The sequence below is a fragment of the Stenella coeruleoalba genome (genome assembly GCF_951394435.1).
Source record: "Stenella coeruleoalba genome assembly, chromosome: 8".
In the NCBI taxonomy this organism is placed as follows: Eukaryota; Metazoa; Chordata; class Mammalia; order Artiodactyla; family Delphinidae; genus Stenella; species Stenella coeruleoalba.
In genome coordinates, this window is record NC_137154.1 from 106110296 (window position 1) to 106131460 (window position 21165).

At 46.9% G+C, this 21165-nt stretch overlaps 1 long non-coding RNA gene across 1 annotated transcript in view; it reads left to right on the forward strand.

Moving 5' to 3' along the window:
- Positions 1-1854: 1854 nt before the first annotated feature.
- LOC307191034 overlaps positions 1855-21165 on the forward strand; it is a 41783-nt gene continuing 22472 nt past the window's right edge. The window contains exon 1 of the long non-coding RNA XR_013829583.1: positions 1855-2101. This is a non-coding gene — a long non-coding RNA (uncharacterized lncRNA). The remainder of the gene's footprint in view (positions 2102-21165) is intronic.

Genomic DNA, 21165 nt, shown 5'->3' on the forward strand with positions numbered 1-21165 from the left:
TATGTCCTGCCAGTCGCTTCTGGCTTGCAGAGTTTCTGCTGAAAGATCAGCTGTTAACCTTATGGGGATTCCCTTGTGTGTTATTTGTTGTTTTTCCCTTGCTGCTTTTAATATGTTTTCTTTGTATTTAATTTTTGACAGTTTGATTAATATGTGTATTAGAGTGTTTCTCCTTGGATTTATCCTGTATAGGACTCTCTGTGCTTCCTGGACTTGATTAACTATTTCCTTTCCCATATTAGGGAAGTTTTCAACTATAATCTCTTCAAATATTTTCTCAGTCCCTTTCTTTTTCTCTTCTTCTTCTGGAACCCCTATAATTCGAATGTTGGTGCGTTTAATGTTGTCCCAGAGGTCTCTCAGACTGTCCTCAGTTCTTTTCATTCTTTTTTCTTTATTCTGCTCTGCAGTAGTTATTTCCACTATTTTATCTTCCAGGTCACTTATCTGTTCTTCTGCCTCAGTTATTCTGCTATTGATCCCATCTAGAGTATTTTTCATTTCATTTATTGAGTTGTTCATTGTTGCTTGTTTCATCTTCAGTTCTTCTAGGTCCTTGCTAAATGTTTCTTGCATTTTCTCTATTCTATTTCCAAGATTTTGGATCATCTTTACTATCATTATTCTGAATTATTTTTCAGGTAGACTGCCTATTTCCTCTTCATTCGTTAGGTCTGGTGGGTTTTTATCTTGCTCCTTCATCTGCTGTGTGTTTTTCTGTCTTCTCATTTTGCTTATCTTACTGTGTTTGGGGTCTCCTTTTTGCAGGCTGCAGGTTTGTAGTTCCCGTTGTTTTTGGTGTCTGTCCCCAGTGGCTAAAGTTGGTTCAGTGGGTTGTGTAGGCTTCCTGCTGGAGGGGACTAGTGCCTGTGTTCTGGTGGATGAGGCTGAATCTTGTCTTTCTGGTGGGCAGGTCAACGTCTGGTGGTGTGTTTTGGGGTGTCTGTGGACTTATTATGATTTTCGGCAGCCTCTCTGCTAATGGGTGGGGTTGTGTTCCTGTTTTGCTAGTTGTTTGGTATAGGTTGTCCAGCACTGTAGCTTGCTGGTCGTTGAGTGAAGCTGGGTGCTAGTGTTGAGATGGAGATCTCTGGGAGATTTTAGCCGTTTGATATTACGTGGAGCTGGGAGGTCTCTTGTGGACCAGTGTCCTGATGTTGGCTCTCCCACCTCAGAGGCACAGCACTGACTCCTGGCTGCAGCACCAAGAGCCTTTCATCCACACGGCTCAGAATAAAAGGGAGAAAAAGAAAGAAAGAAAGAGGATAAAAGAAAATAAAATAAAGTAAGGTAAAATAAAGTTATTAAAATAAAAAAATTATTAAAAAAATTTTTAAGTAAAACAAAAACAAACGGATAGAACCCTAGGACAAATGGTGAAAGCAAAGCTTTACAGACAAAATCTCACACAGAAGGATACACATGCACACTCACAAAAAGAGGAAAAGAGGAAAAAATAATAAATCTTGCTCTCGAAGTCCACCTCCTCAGTTTGGGATGATCCGTTGTCTATTCAGGTATTCCACAGGTGCAGGTGCATCAAGTTGATTGTGGAGCTTTAATCCGCTGCTCCTGAGGCTGCTGGGAGAGATTTCCCTTTCTCTTCTTTGTTCGCACAGCTGCCGGGTTTCAGCTTTGGATTTGGCCCCGCCTCTGCGTGTAGGTCGCCGGAGGGCGTCTGTTCTTCGCTCAGTCAGGACGGGGTTAAAGGAGCAGCTGATTCGCGGGTTCTGGCTCACTCAGGCCGGGGGAGGGAGGGGCACGGAGTGCGGGGCGGGCCTGCGGCGTCAGAGGCGGCGTGACGTTGCGGCAGAGGCCGGCATGACGTTGCACGAGCCTGAGGCACGCCGAGCGTTCTCCCGGGGAAGTTGTCTCTGGGTCCCGGGACCTTGGCAGTGGCGGGCTGCACAGGCTCCCCGGAAAGGGGGTGTGGAGAGTGACCTGTGCTCGCACACAGGCTTCTTGGGGGCGGCAGCAGCAGCCCTAGCGTCTCATGCCCGTCTCTGGCGTCTGCGCTTTTAGCCGCGGCTCGCGCCCGTCTCTGGAGCTCCTTTAAGCAGCGCTCTGAATCCCCTCTCCTCGCGCACCAGGAAACAAAGAGGTAAGAAAAAGTCTCTTGCGTCTTCGGCTGCTCCAGACTTTTCCCCGGACTCCCTCCCGGCTAGCCGTGGTGCACTAACCCCTGCAGGCTGTGTTCACGCCGCCAACCCCAGTCCTCTCCCTGCGCTCCGACCGAAGCCCGAGCCTCAGCTCGCAGCCCCGCCCGCCCCGGCGGGTGGGCAGACAAGCCTCTCGGGCTGGTGAGTGCAGGTCGGCAACGAGCCTCTGTGCGGGAATCTCCCCGCTTTGCCCTCCGCATCCCGTTGCTGTGGTCTCCTCCGCGGCTCCGAAGCTTCCCCCCTCCGCCACCCGCAGTCTCTACCCGCGAAGGGGCTGCCTAGTGTGTGGAAACATTTCCTCCTTCATGGCTCCCTCCCACTGGTGCGAGTCCCGTCCCTATTCTTTTGTCTCGGTTTTTTGTTTTTCTTTTGCCCTACCCAGGTACGTGGCGGGGGGGGGGGGGGTTCTTGCCTTTTGGGAGGTCTGAGGTCTTCTGCCAGCGTTCAGTAGGTGTTGTGTAGGAGTTGTTCCACGTGTAGATGTATTTCTGATGTGGCTGTGGGGAGGAAGGTGATCTCCACGTCTTACTCTTCCGCCATTTTCCCCCTCTCCCTAAAACAGTTTTGTAAGACAGGAATTCTCTTTCTCTTTCCTGAGGATTTGGTGAAATCTACAAAACTATCTAGAGCTGATGCTTTCCTAGGGAGAAGATTGAGACTAATGATTTAATTCCTTCATAATTATTGGTATACTCAGATTTTCTACTTCTTCTGGAGTCAGTTTTGTGATTTATGTATATGTGGTTATATATATATATTTTTTTTTTAATTGTGGGAACAAAATTGTTCATAATCATAATATTGTTTTAACTGTACTTGTAAGTATGTTCCTTTTCCAATCTTCATTGCATAGAATATTTAAAAAAATAATCTTATCATGAGGATTTATTTTTACTTACATAGATATATGCAATAAAAAATACTCAATTTTCTAATTCCAAGATAACCTATGCACTTGAGTTTAATTCTGAAAAGGTCTTTGAAGGCTTACTGAGTGACATACATTACAAGGTTTATAAGTAAATTTAACTTTCTGTAACAAATACTAAATGAATAAATATAATTTCCCACAAACCACAACTTAAACATACATTGTACCAATCATAACCTTGAACTTTAGAGTTATATTTTATGAGACAAACGTAAACCATCTCGGTTAGAACCTCTTAGGAGAATTTCTTTTAAATAAACTAGCTAAAAAAGCAATTTTATGGTAAAGTACAGGTGAAAAATAGATACAATTTTTAAAAAAGACTTTTCACCACCTGGCTAAAAAGCACTTGTATCCACAAACACTCTAATTGAACTTTCTCATTATTTAACATTGAAATGAGTAGACTATGATTTATTCTAATTTTAACCAAGGCTGAATCAATGTGTTAGAGACTAACAATTTTCTATTCCCACTTCTCTCTCTTTCTTGAAGTTTTGCCATATATTTTCTATTGTGTTGTTTTAATTTATAGAATTAGCTTTTGGTTTTGTTAAAAATCCCTATAGACTCATTTAGTGTATTTCTGTGTTAGTCATCTTTACTTTTATTTTTATTATTTCCTTCATTATGTTGTTTATTTTTCTTAGTCTGGATTTGTGATTGAGTGTATAAGTCATTACTGAATAACTCAAGTTTCAGATTTTGTTCTTTTTTATTTTGTACATTTAAATCTGTAAACTTTCCTGCAATTACTACTTTAGCTGCAAACTGCAATTTGGATAATATATAGAAATATATTTATATGTATATTATATATTTTTATATATTTTATATATATATATTCTTTGTCATTCCTATCTAGATATTTTATAAGCCTACTGAGATTTCTTTAATTCATGAGTTACTTAGAAATATGTTTTTGCGTTGCCACGTATATGGGTAAAGGTCATTGAAATTGTGTTTTTATTGGTAATATTGCATTGAGATCAATGAACTCAGTCTGCATGATTTCTTTTCTTCTGAATTTGTGATATAAATATGCATGACAGTAAGAGCTTGCTATAACGTGGCTTTAGCTCTAAAAAATTTACTTATTTGCTCCTGGCCTCTACCTAGATGTTTTCTTATAAGAGCTGTGGAGGGGGAATGAAAGGCAACATGAAATCCACTGGGGAATACAGGGGGATGGTGAGTAGGCCTCAGATCTCAGAATCCTCCCTGACCAATCTATCCCTATAAGACCAGTGAAATGGGTGACAACAAACCTGGAGGACCTTGGAATTACTGTTCCTGTTCTGGACATCTCTGCTAGGCACAGAGTCTAGTGTTGTTTCCACGGAAATTTCAAGCAGAGCTGACAACTGCTATCAGGCGGCTCAAAAATGAAGCTGGGACTTAGTTGGATTTGGACTGTACAGCTGTGGCCTCCTAGCGAGTCCTCTCGTTTCAGTTCCCTTTCTTCTCTCCCTGGGGCTCCTCTATGTATTATTCATCCTTGTAGGCAATCCAAGAAGCCCCAAATGTCGAGCCAATTCACCTGCTAAGTGATAGGTTGTATCTTTCTCCTGCCTCTTTGCCACAGGGAAGCCAGCTCAGTAAAGCATTATTTGCATTGCTTTGCATCTCTCCCTGGTTCACTTTCCTTTGTGTCACCTTTACTGGCTTGGGTTTGCACCACTTAAATAGAAGGTGAATGCTTTAATGCTTAATTCAAGTTCTGTTGTCTCGGAATCCCAGACTGAGGCAAATAGATACTACAAGTGAGATCTGGAAAGCATACCCGTAAACATGTTTTTTTGAGGTGGGTGGTCTTCTGTCTGGAAGCAATGTAGACTTTGTTGCTGGTAGTTGCAAAGTAGCAGTGAAGTGGATCTAAGCTTTCCTTGGTGGTTAACTGAACAGCAGGTGTCAGCGTCACTCAGTTTGGAAACCATGAACACTGTAAGGCTTGTGGAGTAGGTGGGTGGTTGTGATGCCCCTAGGCACTTTGAAAAAAAATAGTAAGCTGAGGACAGCTAAAATTCGGGGGTCTCTCTGATAGCTTTAAAGGCAAACCCTTACGTTCAACCCTTACGTTCTAACCCTTACGTTAGACGAATTGGATAGTCGAGCACTCACGCAGCTGGGGCTACTCTCCCACCACGCAGGAGTCAATACTTCAGCAAGGACCTGTGGAGTAAATCCTGAAATAACTAGCTTGGAGAGCTTCCTGAAACCCGGACTCAACCATGACCTACACTAAAATAAGTAGATGTGTCGGTTTTGGAAAAGGGATGAGAAGAGTTAAGGATATGGGCGTGTTAGCGTGAACTGATTATGTATAACCTGGGACCCTACCGTCTGCTGATTCCCCAGGAAGCTCCAGAAGAGGCACATACCTCCCTAGAGCAGGAAGAAGTGTGTTGGTAACGGGTGTGTGGGCACTGATGAGAAGCTGCATAGCTAGCTTCTGAAAGCCAAGGGAGATTGGGGTGTTGCTGTGTTTGAACTGGTCTTTTTCATGTCAGTATCAATAATGGGATCATGAAATGACAGAAGCCATGTAGCATCACATAACCATCACAGGTGAGGTGAATGTGGTTACTGGGATAGGCAGTAAGGCTGCCTTAACCAAAAAGAATATATGGTGGTAGCTAATGGTCGTGGTGTTTTCAAGGACAAGACAGAAGGACCGAAGACTAGGGTATTACTCAGTTTATATAATCAGGAGAAGTAGCAGGCTGATATTAACTGGCACAGTAGTAAATCACAGCACCTCACCTGGTGATCAGATCTAAGCCAGTTCATGGACTCAGAACCTACTGATTGAAGAGGAAGAAATGTCCCTGTCAGGAATTGCCCTGCTCCTCCACTATACGTATTCACAGTAAATATTTCTCCAGTCCTTTCCAAAAAGAATTTAAGAAGAGTCCTCACTATGCAGTGGGTAAAGAGATAGTTCTATAATTGTTAGCTATTGAGTCTGAACTTATACTTATGGGATGGAAAACACCACCAGGTCCTCCATAATTAGGGTGAGGGCTTGTGGAAGTCAGTTGATAAATAGGTTCTGGCCTGAGATGATCTCAGTTGTGGTTTCACTGAGTCAGCAGACTCACCCTGTGGTTATTTCCCTGGATCCCAAATGTATAATTGGGATAAATATTTTTAGCATCTAGTGAAATATTGGCTTTGGTTTCCTGATCTGTGGATATTATACTAATTAGTGAAAACTTTTGAAATGCCTTCCCCATCAGCCCTTCCCTCCCCATTGCCAAGAAGAAATATTGTATTTCTTGAGAAAATGTATATATTCATATTACAACTAAAGACATAAAAAGATGAAAGGGTGTATGGTCTCTACCATATCTCTTTAATTTATCTGTCTGACCCTTACAAAAATGGACCATGGCAGATGATTGTGGAATACAAGATAACTTAATGAGATGGTTTTCTAAATCACAGCTGCTGTTTCAAGTGTCACCTTTACTGAGAAGATTAACACAATTTCTGCCACTGGGTAAGTGGCTAATAATTTGGAAAATGCTATTGTCTGTTGTCTTAATATCCGATAATAAAAAAGGATCAAAAATAGTGTGCCTTTGCATGGCAAGGAAAGCAGTATACTTTAATATCCTGCTTTAAGACATGTTAAATAATATGCTTTATCTCATAGTGTAGTCAGTTCTCAGAGACTTTCGTGGTATTGACATTCCCTGGAATATCAGGCTGGTGAGCAGAGAGCCACACGTAGAACCCCAGAGATATGCCACTTGTGCTATCTGTGTTGAAAGTCAGTTTAAATAGTTTTTGTTGTGTTTTTGTTTTGTTTTATTTTAATTCCCAATCATCCACAAACTAATACTGGTATAAACTACAGAGCTAAAAGCTTAGCTGCAGTGGAAATATCAAAATAGTATATGAAAGTGTTTAATTGTTCTCACTTTCTGTACTTCTTATCTCTAGGACAGGTTTATTTATCTTTTGGTGACAATAAATAGTTCACAGATCAGCAGCCCTTTGAGTATCAAATTCTGAGCAGCACTGCTCTAAATGCCTTAAGAAGACATGTACACATGTATGTAGGTACACACAAACCTATGTGTGTGTTTTCTTTATTTACATATATATGCATGTCTATGTCTATGTATACACACACAAGCACACATACCAACCGTAGAATAAGAAATTTAAAAGTTAAAGAAATTAGGGGCTTCCCTGGTGGTGCAGTGGTTGAGAGTCCGCCTGCCGATGCAGGGGACGAGGGTTCGTGCCCCGGTCCGGGAGGATCCCACATGCCGCGGAGCGGCTGGGCCCGTGAGCCTTGGCCGCTGAGCCTGCGCGTCCGGAGCCTGTGCTCCGCAACGGGAGAGGCCACAACAGTGAGAGGCCCGCGTACCGCAAAAAAAAAAAAAAAAAAAAAAAAAAAGTTACAGAAATTAAAACACATGGCACATTTATCCTGTGGTCTGAAATGCGCTGTGCCGTTGTAAAGTACAACCTGCTGCATTCTGTACCTACTTCAGGTAAGCTAGAGGCAGAGCACTTGGCTGCCCTCTTAGGATTTTTGAGGTAAAACGCGTTCCTTTTCAGAGTATTGCTTCACAGAACGTATTGAGCCATCCAGAGACTTCCATACGAGGGTTTTCTGTAGGTTCAGACTGCACTCCATGCTGTTGTGCTCCCTGGGCCAGATAATTCAGGTGATAGAAGACCCGTCGTGGATAAGGATGCCAGATGAAATTTTTGTTGCACTCTAGTAGAAGTCACAGAGAAAACATCTAAGGTTCTGGCACAAAGACATGGTTTACCTATCAGAGAACTACTTTCCACTTGAAAAATAGCTTCTAGTGAGATACTGGGGTATAGTAGATACTGAGCTCCTGCCCGTAGAAAACCAAATCATTGTAACGTGCGATAGCCAAGGAGTGAGGGCAACGCCCAAACATAGAGGAGCATGGCAAGCTCTGCCTGCGTTGCCTGCACCTTCTAACATTCCACTGGCCACAGAAAGTCACAAATGTAATCTAGTTTCAAGGGGCAGGAAAGCACGTTCTGGCCACTCTGAGGTCAAAGAAAGTCATCAGTGGAATTGGGACATATACTCCTCCTACGGAGGGAAGCAGGAGAGTGAATATATATGAACAATAGCATAATCTAGCGTACCTACCAAATTATAAGGTCAGGCAGGCTGATCAGAAGTCCATCCGGGAAATGGTACCTTTGGGACCAGCCTCAAACATACCCAAGAAGCACGGATGTGTTATATGAACAGATGTCATCTGCATTTGACATCCTGCCTCTATTCCCTCAGCCATTCTTATGACAACATTGTCACGTGAGAAGGTTCCTATGACCAGTTGACTGCAGAGGAAAGGAATTTGACCTGATATGTCGGTACAAAATATTAGCACTCTCCTGAAAGGAGCTACTGCCTCACGGTCTTGGAGGCATGATGGGCAGGAGTAAAAGAAAATCCTTTAGGATAGAGCAAATCCTCCATCTTCTACACAGGGAGGGGCCGGCAGGTAAGCTACGGACAGACTTCTGACAGGATGGCTTTTGCCTGATTCATCAGAGCCCTGCAGGAATACGACCAGAAGGAGAAGGAGAGTGATGTGGGCGGACCTCCGAGAGGAGAATAGAGTGTGGGCATCTTTTTGTCCTGTATCAGTGCCCAGTAGGAAGCACCCACTGCAGAATAGCAGCTCAGTAACCAGGTGGGAGTGTGATTTCTCCAGTGCACGTCAGGCAGCCTCTTTCCTTAGCTACCCGGATGCACGGCCCATGCGTCTGGTGGCAGAGAGGGAGGCTATGAATGGACCCAACCAACCGAGAGTGTCTTCACGGTGGCCTATCTAGCGAGTGCCTATGACACCAGCAGAAAGGACACGTGGCCCTGCTCCTTGGGGCACCTGCCAGCCCTCCTTGCACAGGAAAACCCATCCCCTCTTTGCCCACTTAGGTTCAAGTCCCTGTCTTCTCATTATGTCTACTGTCTCCTGCATTTGTTCCCTCTCTACTGGATCATCCCCACCAGGTAACAAACATATCAATATTCCCCATCTTTAAAATATATCCTGTGCCCTCACCCCTTCCTGCAGCTACTACTTAATGTTCCAGATACCCTTTCTGACAAAGTCCTTTAAGTAACTTTGTCTCCAACACCCTGATCATCTATCATTTCTTTATATGTGCCAGGATTTTGTCCTCATTACTTCACTCATGAAAACTGCATCTCAAAAAATATTTTCCCCCAAATATATCTGTCAAGTCTCAATCTTGACCTTGTTACACTTGTTACACTTTTTGGTGGAATTTGATCCCCTTGACGGCTGCCGCTTTCAAATATATTTTTTGTTTGGTATCCAGGTGTCGCCTCTCCTTTCCCTTCCTGCCTCCGTGAAGCACTTTTTCATTCTTTCATTGATTGTGCTCCTGTTTCTCATCTTTACATATTGGATTTCAGACCTCTTCTCTTCTCCACCTATAATTTCTTCCCAGGTGATTTTTCCAGCCGCTGGCTTTAAATCCCACCTATGTCCTGATGGATGCCAAATCCGTGTCTTCCATTCCAGCTCCTCCCCTGATGATGTGTTCAACTATTTGACACCTGGACAGCAGAGAGAATCCTCAAAGGTGTCATGCACACACACGGACACATACACAGCCACACGTGGACACACACACGGACACATACACATATGGACACACACATAGACACACACATGGACACACAGCTGAACACACATACACACATGGACACACAGGCACACACACACACGGACACATCCATGGACATACACACACAGATACACATGGACACATAGGGACACATACATGGAAACACATGAATATGGACACACGTGAACACACACATGGATGCACACACATGGACACTTACACACACGGACACACACAGGGACACACAGACAGGGACACCCACACCGCCACTCTTCCACCTACACCCCATGCAGTGCACCCCTTTCTTCCGCTTGTTCAGGAAAAAATGGGAGGCATCCTGGATTCCTTGCTTTCTCTTTCTCTGTCATACTCTCCTGTCAACACAAATGCTATTAGCATTCACTTAAAAACAAATCCTAGACCCAGATGTTTCTCGTGCTCTCCATGGAAAGCACCTGAGAGAAGCTACCCGAATGTCTAGGCAGCATGACTGCAATAGTCTTCCATCAGTCCTCTCTTCTTTCCCTCTTCTAATCTCCTCTTCACACAGCAACCAGGAATATTACTTTAAAAATACATAAATCGCATCCTGTTTTTCCTAGTTCACAAGCTTCCAGTGATTTTCCCAACTCACTTAGGGGAAAAAAGAAAATCAAAAAATTTTTATCAGGCTTACAAGGTCTACATGAGCAGGCCGCTGGCTACCTCTCTGATTTCACTTGCCAACTCCCCGTCTTCCTTATTCAGATCTAGCTTGATGTCCTTGCTACGTCTTCAACATCCAAGCACAAGCTTACCCCAGGACCTCTGCCCCTGCTACTTCAGCTGTCTGGAATGCTCTTTTCTAGGACCTTTATAGCTTGTTCCTTCACAACATTCAGATCTCTGCTGATGTCTAAAGGTCTGTCTCCTTTAGGCTACTTTATATTTCTTCATAGCACTTATCACTAACTGACAACTTATTACATGTTAACTTTAATATTTTTGTCTTTCCCACTAGAAAATGAGGTCCACAAAGCTGAGACATGTTATTTATCATTGCATCCCAGCTCTTAAGAGAGTACTTGTCTCGTTGGTATTTAATATATATCTGTTGAAGGAATAGGTGAGTCAATAAAATGACTTAAGTGCTCTTTACCGTAAATACTCACATATACGTTCATCTTTAGATTTATTTATTTACTTAAGCCTCTGTTTTTTTGTGTGCTTATAGTGTCTTCTTACTTTAGGAATTTCAGGTTTCTCCCAATTGTTGTGTTTTTTATTTTAAATATTGTGATACTGGATTTCCGTCTATATTTTAGCAGTTTGGATCGTGAGCTCATTTCCCAGACATTTTCTTTTTTTTTTTTTTTTTTTTTGACTGTGTTGGGTCTTCGTTGCTGCGCGTGGGCTTTCTCTAGTTGCAGCGAGCGGGGGTTACTCTTTGTTGCGGTGTGTGGGCTTCTCATTGCTGTGGTTTCTCTTGTTGCAGAGCACGGGCTCTAGGCACGTGGGCTTCAGTAGTTGTGGCACGCGGGCTCAGTTGTTATGGCGTGCGGGCTCTAGAGCATAGGCTCGGTAGTTGTGGTGCATGGGCTTAGTTGCTCTGCAGGCATGTGGGATCTTCCCGGACCAGGGCTCGAACCCGTGTCCCCTGCAATGGCAGGCGGATCTTAACCACTGTGCCACCAGGGGAGCCCCTTCCCTGTTTACTTCAGAGACGTTTTCCAGGCTCCTGGCTCTTTCAGCCATGCCCCTCTCCCACCCCAACCCCTGCATGGGACTGGCAACCATCGTCCATCCCACAGAGACATTAGGCCCCTCAGGTGTATGTCCTGGGCATCTTCCTTCACACGTCCTGTGGTCTCACAACCTTCTTTCTACCACATGTTCCATCTTTCCTCTGGAAAATGGAGTTAGTCCCTTTTTGATTTCCAAGCTTTGCTACATATTTGATTTCTTTAAAAAAATATATTTTATGTAGTGTTTTCTGTGTTTGAAGTGGAAGATGGCTTCCCATCATAGTTCAGTACAGCCTGGACTAGAAATCTCTGAGGTCATTGACACACGCCTAGGGTAACATCGCAGGCTCAGAGTTCACAGTGATGGGTGTGGTGGTGATGACCCTGTGATGGATCCTGTGGAGTTGCAGTGAGAATTGAAAGAGGCCATTAGTCTATATTCATTATCCTATAATAAACCATCATGGAAAAGAAAAATAAATGAATAAAGAGGCAGTTAGTATTGGGGGGCACATCCAATTGTCTGAAAAGAAGTCATAGATGCTGGATTGATTTCCTGTGTTTGCTATAACAAACTATCACACACTTGGCCACTTAAAATAGCACATAGTTAGGGCTTCCCTGGTGGCGCAGTGGTTGAGAATCTGCCTGCTAATGCAGGAGACATGGGTTCGAGCCCTGGTCTGGGAGGATCCCACATGCCACGGAGCAACTAGGCCCGTGCGCCGCAACTACTGAGCCTGCACATCTGGAGCTTGTGTTCTGCAACAAGAGAGGCCGCGATAGTGAGAGGCTCGCGCACCGCGATGAAGAGTGGCCCCCGCTCGCCACAACTAGAGAAAGCCCTCGCACAGAAACGAAGACCCAACACAGCCAAAAATAAATACATAAAATACAGATTAAAAAAAAATAGCACATAGTTATTCTCTTACAATTCTGGAGGCCAGACGTCAGACTTCAGTATCCCTGGGCTGAAATCAAGGGATCGTCAGGGCCCTGCTCCTTCCACAGACTCGCCCCTTCCAGCCTCTGCTGGAGGTCAGTTTCCTTGCTTTGCAGCTGCATCACTGCAGTCTTCGAAGTTGACATCTTCAAATCCTTCTCTGTCCTGTCTTCACACACCTTCTCTGTATGTATCAGATGTTCCTCTGCCTCCTTCTCACAAGGATGCATGTGATGGCATTTAGAGTCCACTGGATAATCCAGTATAATCTTCCCATCTCGAGGTTCTTGACTGTAAAGGTCTGCTCCTGTTTTGCTTTTGTTTTTTTTGCTTTTGTTTTCATTTTGTTCTGTTTCTGTATAAGGGCAGATTTACAGATCGTAGGAATAGGAGGGTGGGCATCATTTATATGGTTTAGGGGACCGCTTTTCCATCCGCCACAGATGGTGATGATAACTATAAACAAGAAAAGTAGTCCCTTTGCTCCCAGCATCCTAAAGGAACAATTTCAGCAGGAGGGGCAGAAATGATAGAAAGCATGACCAGGAGAACTGATTTGTAGAGAGGAAGCGGGAAAGGAGGTGAACCCAGTCACAAGTGCGGATGCATGGCAGAGAGGCGACTGTTGCAGAGGACTCTGTTCCGTGGGAAAACCTAGGGAGGACGGAGAACAAGATGGTGGAGCTGCCTTTGACACCCCGGGTTCTCTGTAGCTCAGGTGATTTTTAGGCAACAGAATTTCCTTTGGAATCACAGCAGTTCACATGGCTATGAATGGCTGATGGAATGAAACCGTAAACGTGTGATGTTACGCTCTACTTCTTCAGATTCCAGGAGCATGAGAAGCACGTGGATCGTGAGGGATGGGTCAGACAGATCAGTACATTCATTTCAAGTTCACCAGGGTCAACCGAAGGGCAACGAAAAGTCCCTCAGAATAAATTGAAGCATGTTCTACAGGAAGAGTATATTTCCTAAATCTGGGGAAGGGGAGAGGGGAAGACCCTTGGCCTACAGGTGTCACGTCAAAAGAAGGGTGGAGCCGCACAGAGTTCAACAGACTAAGAAGTCCATCTGGGTCGGGAAAAAAACTATTAGAGGTCACGCGTGTCAAGTTAGAGTCCGAGTGCTGTTTCTCTCTTCAAAATTAAACACAACAGGAGTGTCCCCTGAAGGCAGAGGAGGTCAGAGAGAAGACAGGAATTGTTCCACACGTGCATTAAAGCTCCTTGAGATTCAACATAAAGACTAGGCAAGCTTCCGCTTAGCTGTGAGGATCCAAATAACTGATCGCCTTTCTTCTAATGATGGAAAGGGTGAGAGAAAACCCCACACTCCCAGCGCAACGTGATCTGGGGGTACCTTCTACCCCTGATAGACTCACAAGGTTAGCCGAGCCCATCTTTTTAAAATGCAAACACAGAAAGAAAAAACACCTGGGTCATTACAGACCTCAGTGTGAATATCTTCTGTGAACTCATCCCTTGCCTTTTTTGTGCTCCAGTCTCAGGAATGACATTAAATTTTTAAACTTATTTTGAGGAATTTGGAGGAAAAGTGGAGGCAGGTGAAACTTGAGGGACCCCCCCCCCCCAACCCAAGAAGGGGAAACCCAAGGAGACGTTAGGGCAGTGAGCTGTGGTCAGCCATAGGGAGGGGAAGGGAAACTCAGAGGTGTGTGGAGAATATGGCCATCTATCATCTCTCGTTTAAATTTCCTCCACGGCCCTGTGGGTGATAGGGCTGTCTCGCTTCACAAATATAAGGGAGACCCTCAGGGTGACAGTGTTTAGAGCCAGAGGGGGCAGGATGTCCAACGCTGGTTTCTTTTACTTCCAATGTCAGGCGAGTTCTGCGGGCTGGGATGTGGCCACGGGTTCCTTACCTGCATCTCGGCTGCCTCAGGTGCAGGAGAAGCAGTCCTTACACTTCCCTTCCAGCTCCTGCTGCCTCTTCAGGGTGGGCTGGGCCCCTCCTGTGTTCCCCCAGCACCGAGCTGAGTGCGGCCCCCTTACACTGATCTCCCCACGCCCACCTGTCCCTGGGCTTCCTGAAAGCAGATGCTGTGTCTTACTTAGGTTGCTTGACCAGTGCCCCGCACAGGCGGGTTATACATAAACGGCCCGGAAACCAGTGCCCAGTGAGGGCACAGTCCTGACAGTACTTGGATCTGGGGACAGTTATCAGTGCCCTCTGTGCTCCGGCACCTTGCCAGGCACTTAACCAAAACTGACATTTGTTAATCCTCAAAACCACCACGTGCCAAGGCTGTGATTCGTAATTCCAAAGAGAAGGAAAGTGAGGCTCGGAGCGGTGAACCAGCTTGCCTGAGGTTACCCAGCAGTGGAGGATGGTAGGGCCTGAGCATGGCCTGTGATGTTTCCCTCACCCCAGGCTCCCCGGAGGCCCCTCTGTGGACACGGCACTCTGGCAGCACCACCAGGGCCGTTGCACGAAGGAGCTTCAGGGAAAACAAGAAAGAGAAAGACCTGGGGAGTCTTCAGAAAGCAGCAAGAGCCATGTACAGCTCAAGGGCCAGCTGGCCAGCACACCGGGCGACACGGGATTGGGAGGCGGCGCTGAGAGGGGCTGGTCAGACCAGGCAGGCTTCCTGAAGGCGGTGGCGTTTGCCTGCAGTGCGCCATCTCTGCTACCTGGGAAGTGGGTGCAACTGTCTCCCCGGCAGCTTGATGGGTCGCCAGTGCCCCCTTGTGCACACAGGGAGAACTGGAGCCACTCCCGGGCCCACAGGATAGGGGTGGTCCCGCGGCCGCTGAGCCCTGAGCCAGGAGCATGCATTGCTCTTCCTGCCAAAATTGGAAAACCACTCCTTCAGTCCCAGGACCAAATAACCAAGCGGGTCTCCAGGCCCAGAGCGGGTGAGGCCTTCCCTTCTGCCTTTCCTGCTGCAGAGGAGCCTCTGGCCCTGGGCCCGCTCCCAGCGTCTCCGGGGTTCCTCCTGGGGCTGTGCAGTGGACAGGTGAGCTGGTGCATCCTCTAGAGGAGAGCAGGGTTTTACCCGGCCCGGGATATCTGCAAGGGGGCAGGTCTGAGTGAAGGGCCCCAGGCTGGGACTCAGGGAGCGTGGGCTCCGGGTGTCAGCGGATTTGCCTCCCTTTGTTTAATTGGGCAATTTTTTTTCTCTGGATTTCAGTTTCTCCACCTGAAAAACAAGTACTGGATCATATTGGGGTTGACCTGGAATCAAGTGCTGGTTGCCCCCTCCTGGGTCCTTCCTGGCCTCTCCCCGTGCCCTCCTTCCCCCCAACCCTTGGAACCAGTCACAAGGAATGTGGATGGTTTAAAGGGGTAGAAAGTCTATTTAGATTAGAAAACGAAGGCTAGGGTTACTGAGGTTCCTCTGGTTGCAGCCGTAGATTCCATGTGAGAATGTCCACTCCTGTCCAGGAGACGAGCAGCAGTTCTGTTCCTTTAATAATTCAGTCGACGCATATTAGTTTAGTGACTATTATATGCTAAGCAAAGTGCTGCCCCCTGCCCCCTGCTGCCTAACTAAGGATCTGGAGAGGATACAAACTTGCATCCTGGTGGCTGTAACAGAATTGTATCTCTGCTCTGCTTACATCTCTGTAAAATTGCCTTTGTATGAGGACAAGATTTGGAGAGGAATAGAAACTCAAAAAATAAGACGAGTTGATGGTGTGTCGGAAGGTGGGAATGGGCAGCTTGTACTGCTATAATGTTGTTTATAAAACACAGCATGACAAGGGTGCGCAGACACAGGGGCCATGACACTGGAGGCGGAACAGAGTCACTCTCACGACGGCGGCTAGAACGTCCTGGCACAGATGCCACGTCAACATCAGCCTTAAAGGAGGACGCTCACACACCCAAGTGAAACAGCTACGGAATAAAAATAAATAGATTCATTCATTCCATCAGTCAGTCAGTCATTCACAGCTGAGAATATACAGATAATTAATACACATTTCGTGCCCTGCAGGAGAACAAACAGGAAAGAGTTAAGAAATGCTGGTCGTCAGGTGAACACAAGCCCAAGAGAAGTGTTTTCTCAATTAGCAACTAATGATACCTCCCCATCTTCACAGCTCGCTATCCATAAGCAATCTGTCAGTCATGAGTATTATTATTATTGACATTATTATTCACCCTGTGTCTATGGAGCTTTCTGGGAGAAATGGGAGGGAGCAAAGAAAGTGAGGACATGGCAGAGAGACGTACGTTTTCAATGGATTGAGATGCTATCAGTTAGAAAACAGAGCTCTGAAATAAAGTTTGGGAAAACTTGAAGAAAACCCTTAGCATATGAAGTAGTCCTGAGCTCACCCGCAGCAGCAGCAGCCTCTCCGGCTCACTCCCATCGCTGTGGCAGCCTAAAGAAGTGTGATGTGTTCTTTGAATTACCTTCCTTCCTTCCAGCAACGAGGACTGAACGCTGGTCCCCTCTGTGCCCTGAGCTGTGCTGACCCCAGGCAGCGTCTACCCAGTGGCCAGATGCAGGGGAGACCTCTTCACCTCCCACAGACACACCCTCTTTGCTGGTGATACAGAAGCAAGGTCAACGCGGAGCAGGGGAAGGAGCTAGGTGCCTAGGAGCTAGGTCCCACGGAGGGACAGCTGGAGATCAGAGCAGGCAGTGCCCTCTGCTTGCCTCTGGTTAAACCAGGGGGTAGCGTGGCAGGAGACAGACCCCAAACCTTGTCTGCATTACTGACCCCTGACACCGCGGGAAAGTTCACTGCAGGAGTGGGCCCCACTGGACAGAGGAGGGTGGACTCACCCTTGCCAAGGGGGCCAGCCGCTTGCTGGCCAGCACCCTCTGCCTCATGGACCAGTCTTCCAGGACTGGGTAGGGGCCACATGAACTCTTGAGTTCCTGGCCTGTTAGGCTTCCTACTGGCTGATGAATGGTTTGGTTCATCAAAAAACAAACAAACAGTATCCCCAAACTTTACCCCATGACCATTATCATTACCACCAAAATGTTCCCTCTCCAAAGCACTCTAGGCTTATGTTCGTACGAATAAAGTAACACCCTTTGCCCTCGCCTCTCCCCCTGCCATACTTAACGTGACATTAAGCCTCCTAGAAAAACAAAAGTATGTCTCCTAAGGAACATTATGGAAAGCCCGTGGATATTTTGTTTATGTGGACCTTTCAAAGCAAGCTACCATCTTTAATATTCTTTTCTCAAGCTCCATCCGAAAGCAAAGTTCCTGTAGCTAAAGTGAATGAGGAGATTTACTGCAGAAGAACTTGACAGAGATCAGACTTCTTTCCCTTTCAAGAATGCATTGAGGGCCTCCCTGGTGGCGCAGTGGTTGAGAGTCCGCCTGCCGATGCAGGGGACACGGGTTCGTGCCCCGGTCCGGGAAGATCCCACATGCCGCGGAGTGGCTGGGCCTGTGAGCCATGGCCGCTGAGCCTGCGCGTCCGGAGCCTGTGCTCCGCAACGGGAGAGCCCACAACAGTGAGAGGCCCGTGTACCGCAAAAAAAAAAAAAAAAAAAAAAAATGTATTGAGGTTAAAATAAGACAAAACAAACAACAAAACAGCCTCTGCAGGATAAAGTACATCAGAGAAGGCCCTGCACGTTTCTATTCATTTCATTTTCTGAGCAACTTATCTGCCCATTAAAACCAAGCCCAGGGAAATGGATGTGAGTTGGGGTCTGGGGCTGAGAAGGGTTAAACGCCTTTTTCTTCTTGCGCGGCATGCTCTGGGGATGTGAGAGGAGCCCTGGTCAATAGACAGATATATTGACTTGTTATTATTTAAAGTTGTTTAACCAGGTAGAGATAAACGAAAGCTTTCAGCAGCTGAACTATCACACAAATCACAATTAAGGTGGCATATGTGTTTGGGAGACATAAAATCAATTCCCGTGAAGATAATATTTTAGTCTCTATTGGAACTTGAAAACAGAAGTAAATTTTCAGCAGCAACAGCTGGGCTTGTTCCATCCAGGAGGCTCTCTATTAACTGTACAAGAAGGGCCTTTATTACCTCTTCTAATGGTTTTCCTCTATGGTTTTGTCTTCTTCAAAAAAGGCAAATTGATTGCGGTGGTGCTGTGTACTGACGTGACCATGGGGGCAGCGGCAGCGGAGGCTCCCCACTTGCACGTAGACCGCCCGCTCCTCCGGGAGGGATGCTTCTTGTTGGGAGGAGAGGGTACTGGAGCCATGGGGGCTGCCGGTGGGCCTGGGTCTGGAGCTGTGGGGGCCTGGCCGTCACTCCCGGGGGTAGCTTTCCTGGCTGCCTGGGAGGAAAGCCTGTGTAGCAAAGGGAGGCATTTGTGGGTATGAAGTAACCTCTGGGGTTTCATCACCTCCAAAGTTTCCCCCAGTGGGATGTGACCTCTGAGGAGTGTGTCTCACCATTTAACATGTTAATCATACGAATGTGTGTGTGTGTGTGTGTGTGTGTGTGTGTGTGTGTGTTGTCCTCTTAATTCCGTCCGTTGCCTGGAGGGCAGGGACCCCATTTAATGTCACTGGATTCTCTATTGGACTTAGTATGATGCAGGCACGTAGTATGTACTCCTATAAGGGGGGCCGTGGATGTGGGGAGCCCGCCGGTCCAAAGGCCTGGATCTAATTCACTCCCCAGCACCCTACACTCTCAGCCCTTACTCATGGTTGTTCTTGGGAAGTGAGGCTGGGTTAATGTTTCACTCCCGTTGAGTTCTCCCTGTGAGCTAAGATAGGAAGGTACCATGTAAGCAGGGTGGGGCACAGGTGACCCTTTGGTGGTCACAGCACTTGCCTATGAGTAAGAGGAAAATAGGATGAGGAAATTTGGCCTCCTCAGGGCAGCAGGTAGGGGCCTAGGACGCTTTGGTTCTAGAGTGAGAACAGACCAAGTCAAGAGAGGAAAGATGGCCAGTGAAGGGCCAGCAGCCGGAGCCCGGGCCCCGTTCTCGTCTGGGTGCTAACCAGCTGGGAGAACTGGGGCTTGCCGTCGGGCTCTGGGTTGTAGGTGCTTTGTCTGAAAAACATGAACAGTGAAACCCAAGATCCTTAGAAGACAGACACTTATAAAAATGCAAGATGAGCACTCCTGCCAAAGGGAAGCAAACAGACAAGCAAAGCAAATGAAGAAGCAAACAGACACCCTGTTCTGTCCAGAGCCGCTCCCTTTTAGACAAAGAAGTGAGCACTGGGGACCACAGGCATGGGCCACTCAGAGCCCCCTGCCTCCCCCTTCCCACCCTACTGGTGTTGACTCCCCCCTTTCACCCTGCCCACTGCATCTCTACAAGGCCTCTGCTCAAGGGCCGTTTTGATCATGCTTCTCAGCTCAAAAGCCATGGATTCACTTATGCAGTAGTTACTGAGGTTTACAGTGTGCTGGGCACGGTTGTAGGTGTTTGGGACACAGCAGGCACAGCAGCAGTGAGCTAGGGGCAGTACAGGGTGACGGACAGGGAAGTCAGCGGAGGAAGAGAGGCATTTTCACAGACGTAGACACTGCCGTTTATGTAAAGTCAGTTGTCCCCATTTGCCTGAATAGAGTCATGTTGGACCGAACAGAGTCTGAATTTCCATTGTCCACAGTCTGTCTTCCTAGGCAGTGATTTTTGGTGATCTCTCTTATTTTATCCAAGCTAGGAAACAGAGAAAAGCTATTCCCTCCTATTATAGGATTGTTTTTTGTGTACTGCGGCCTGGAATTAAATTCTCTCCTCTCTTTAGTTCTTTGTAGGATCAGAGTTCCCTCCTGTGTGTTGCTTCTCCAAAGCTCTCAGACTTGTGCCCATCTTAGGGTCAGACACATGTAAGCCAGCCCTACCAGGGGCTTGTTTCTCGATGGCAAAGCAGAAGGGGCCAGGCTGCAGAGCACAGGCATCTTCTAGACCCAACCCTTGGAGCCGTTTTCAGAGCGGCTCTGCTTAAATACATTCTCAGAGTTGGAGGGTACCATTTTCCTTCCAGAGGTGGAGACCCCACCTTGCCTCTGGAAGCTCACACAGAAGGTCGGCATACACAGGCTGAAGTGGCTGCCCTTGGGTCAGTAGACAGAGCCCTGAGAGCAGGGGGCCATGGGTGCTGCATTGGGAAGAGCTAGAGTATGGAATCAGAGGAACCCGCCATGGAGGTGGATTCCAACCCTGCCGACCTCTGGCCGCGTGAGGACCTCTAGCCACCTGCCTCTGGGCTCCAGGGGGATAGCGCATCATGCTTGAGGCAGTTCGGATGTTGTATGAATTAGTACATGTGAGAGCCCCTAGCTCCACATGTGATTTCAATAAAGATAAATGTTAGCAGCGCTCGGCCCTTGCTCTGCGACTCCCAGCCCGCCTGCCCCCTCCCCTGTACACACATCGTGGTCCGAAGTCTTCACGCTGCTGCTGGGCAAGAGATGGGCCGGCGGCAGGGTCACATCCACCTGTGCACATCACTGTGAACGCACGTCACACTCAAGAGACAGGATTCTTCCCCCCGCCGGGCGCGGGCCTCCTCGTGTCTTACTCTCTTCCTCAGCAATTTCCAGTTTCTTAAGGTAAGAATTGAGAGGAAGGAGAGGGGCAGGTCGAAGAGTGACGAAACTGTCCACAGAACAGAGATCAGTACAGGGAAGAGCTGGGCAGGGACAATGGAGGTTCTTCCAGTAACTCCACAAGGAATTGACATCAAAGTGGGCACATTCAAACAAGCGGATCAGCTCGGGTACCGGAGCACCGTCACACAGTGGAAGATGTGAGCCGGGAGGAATCACAGACGGGGTTGTCCACGCTGCCCGCGCAGCACTGAGACG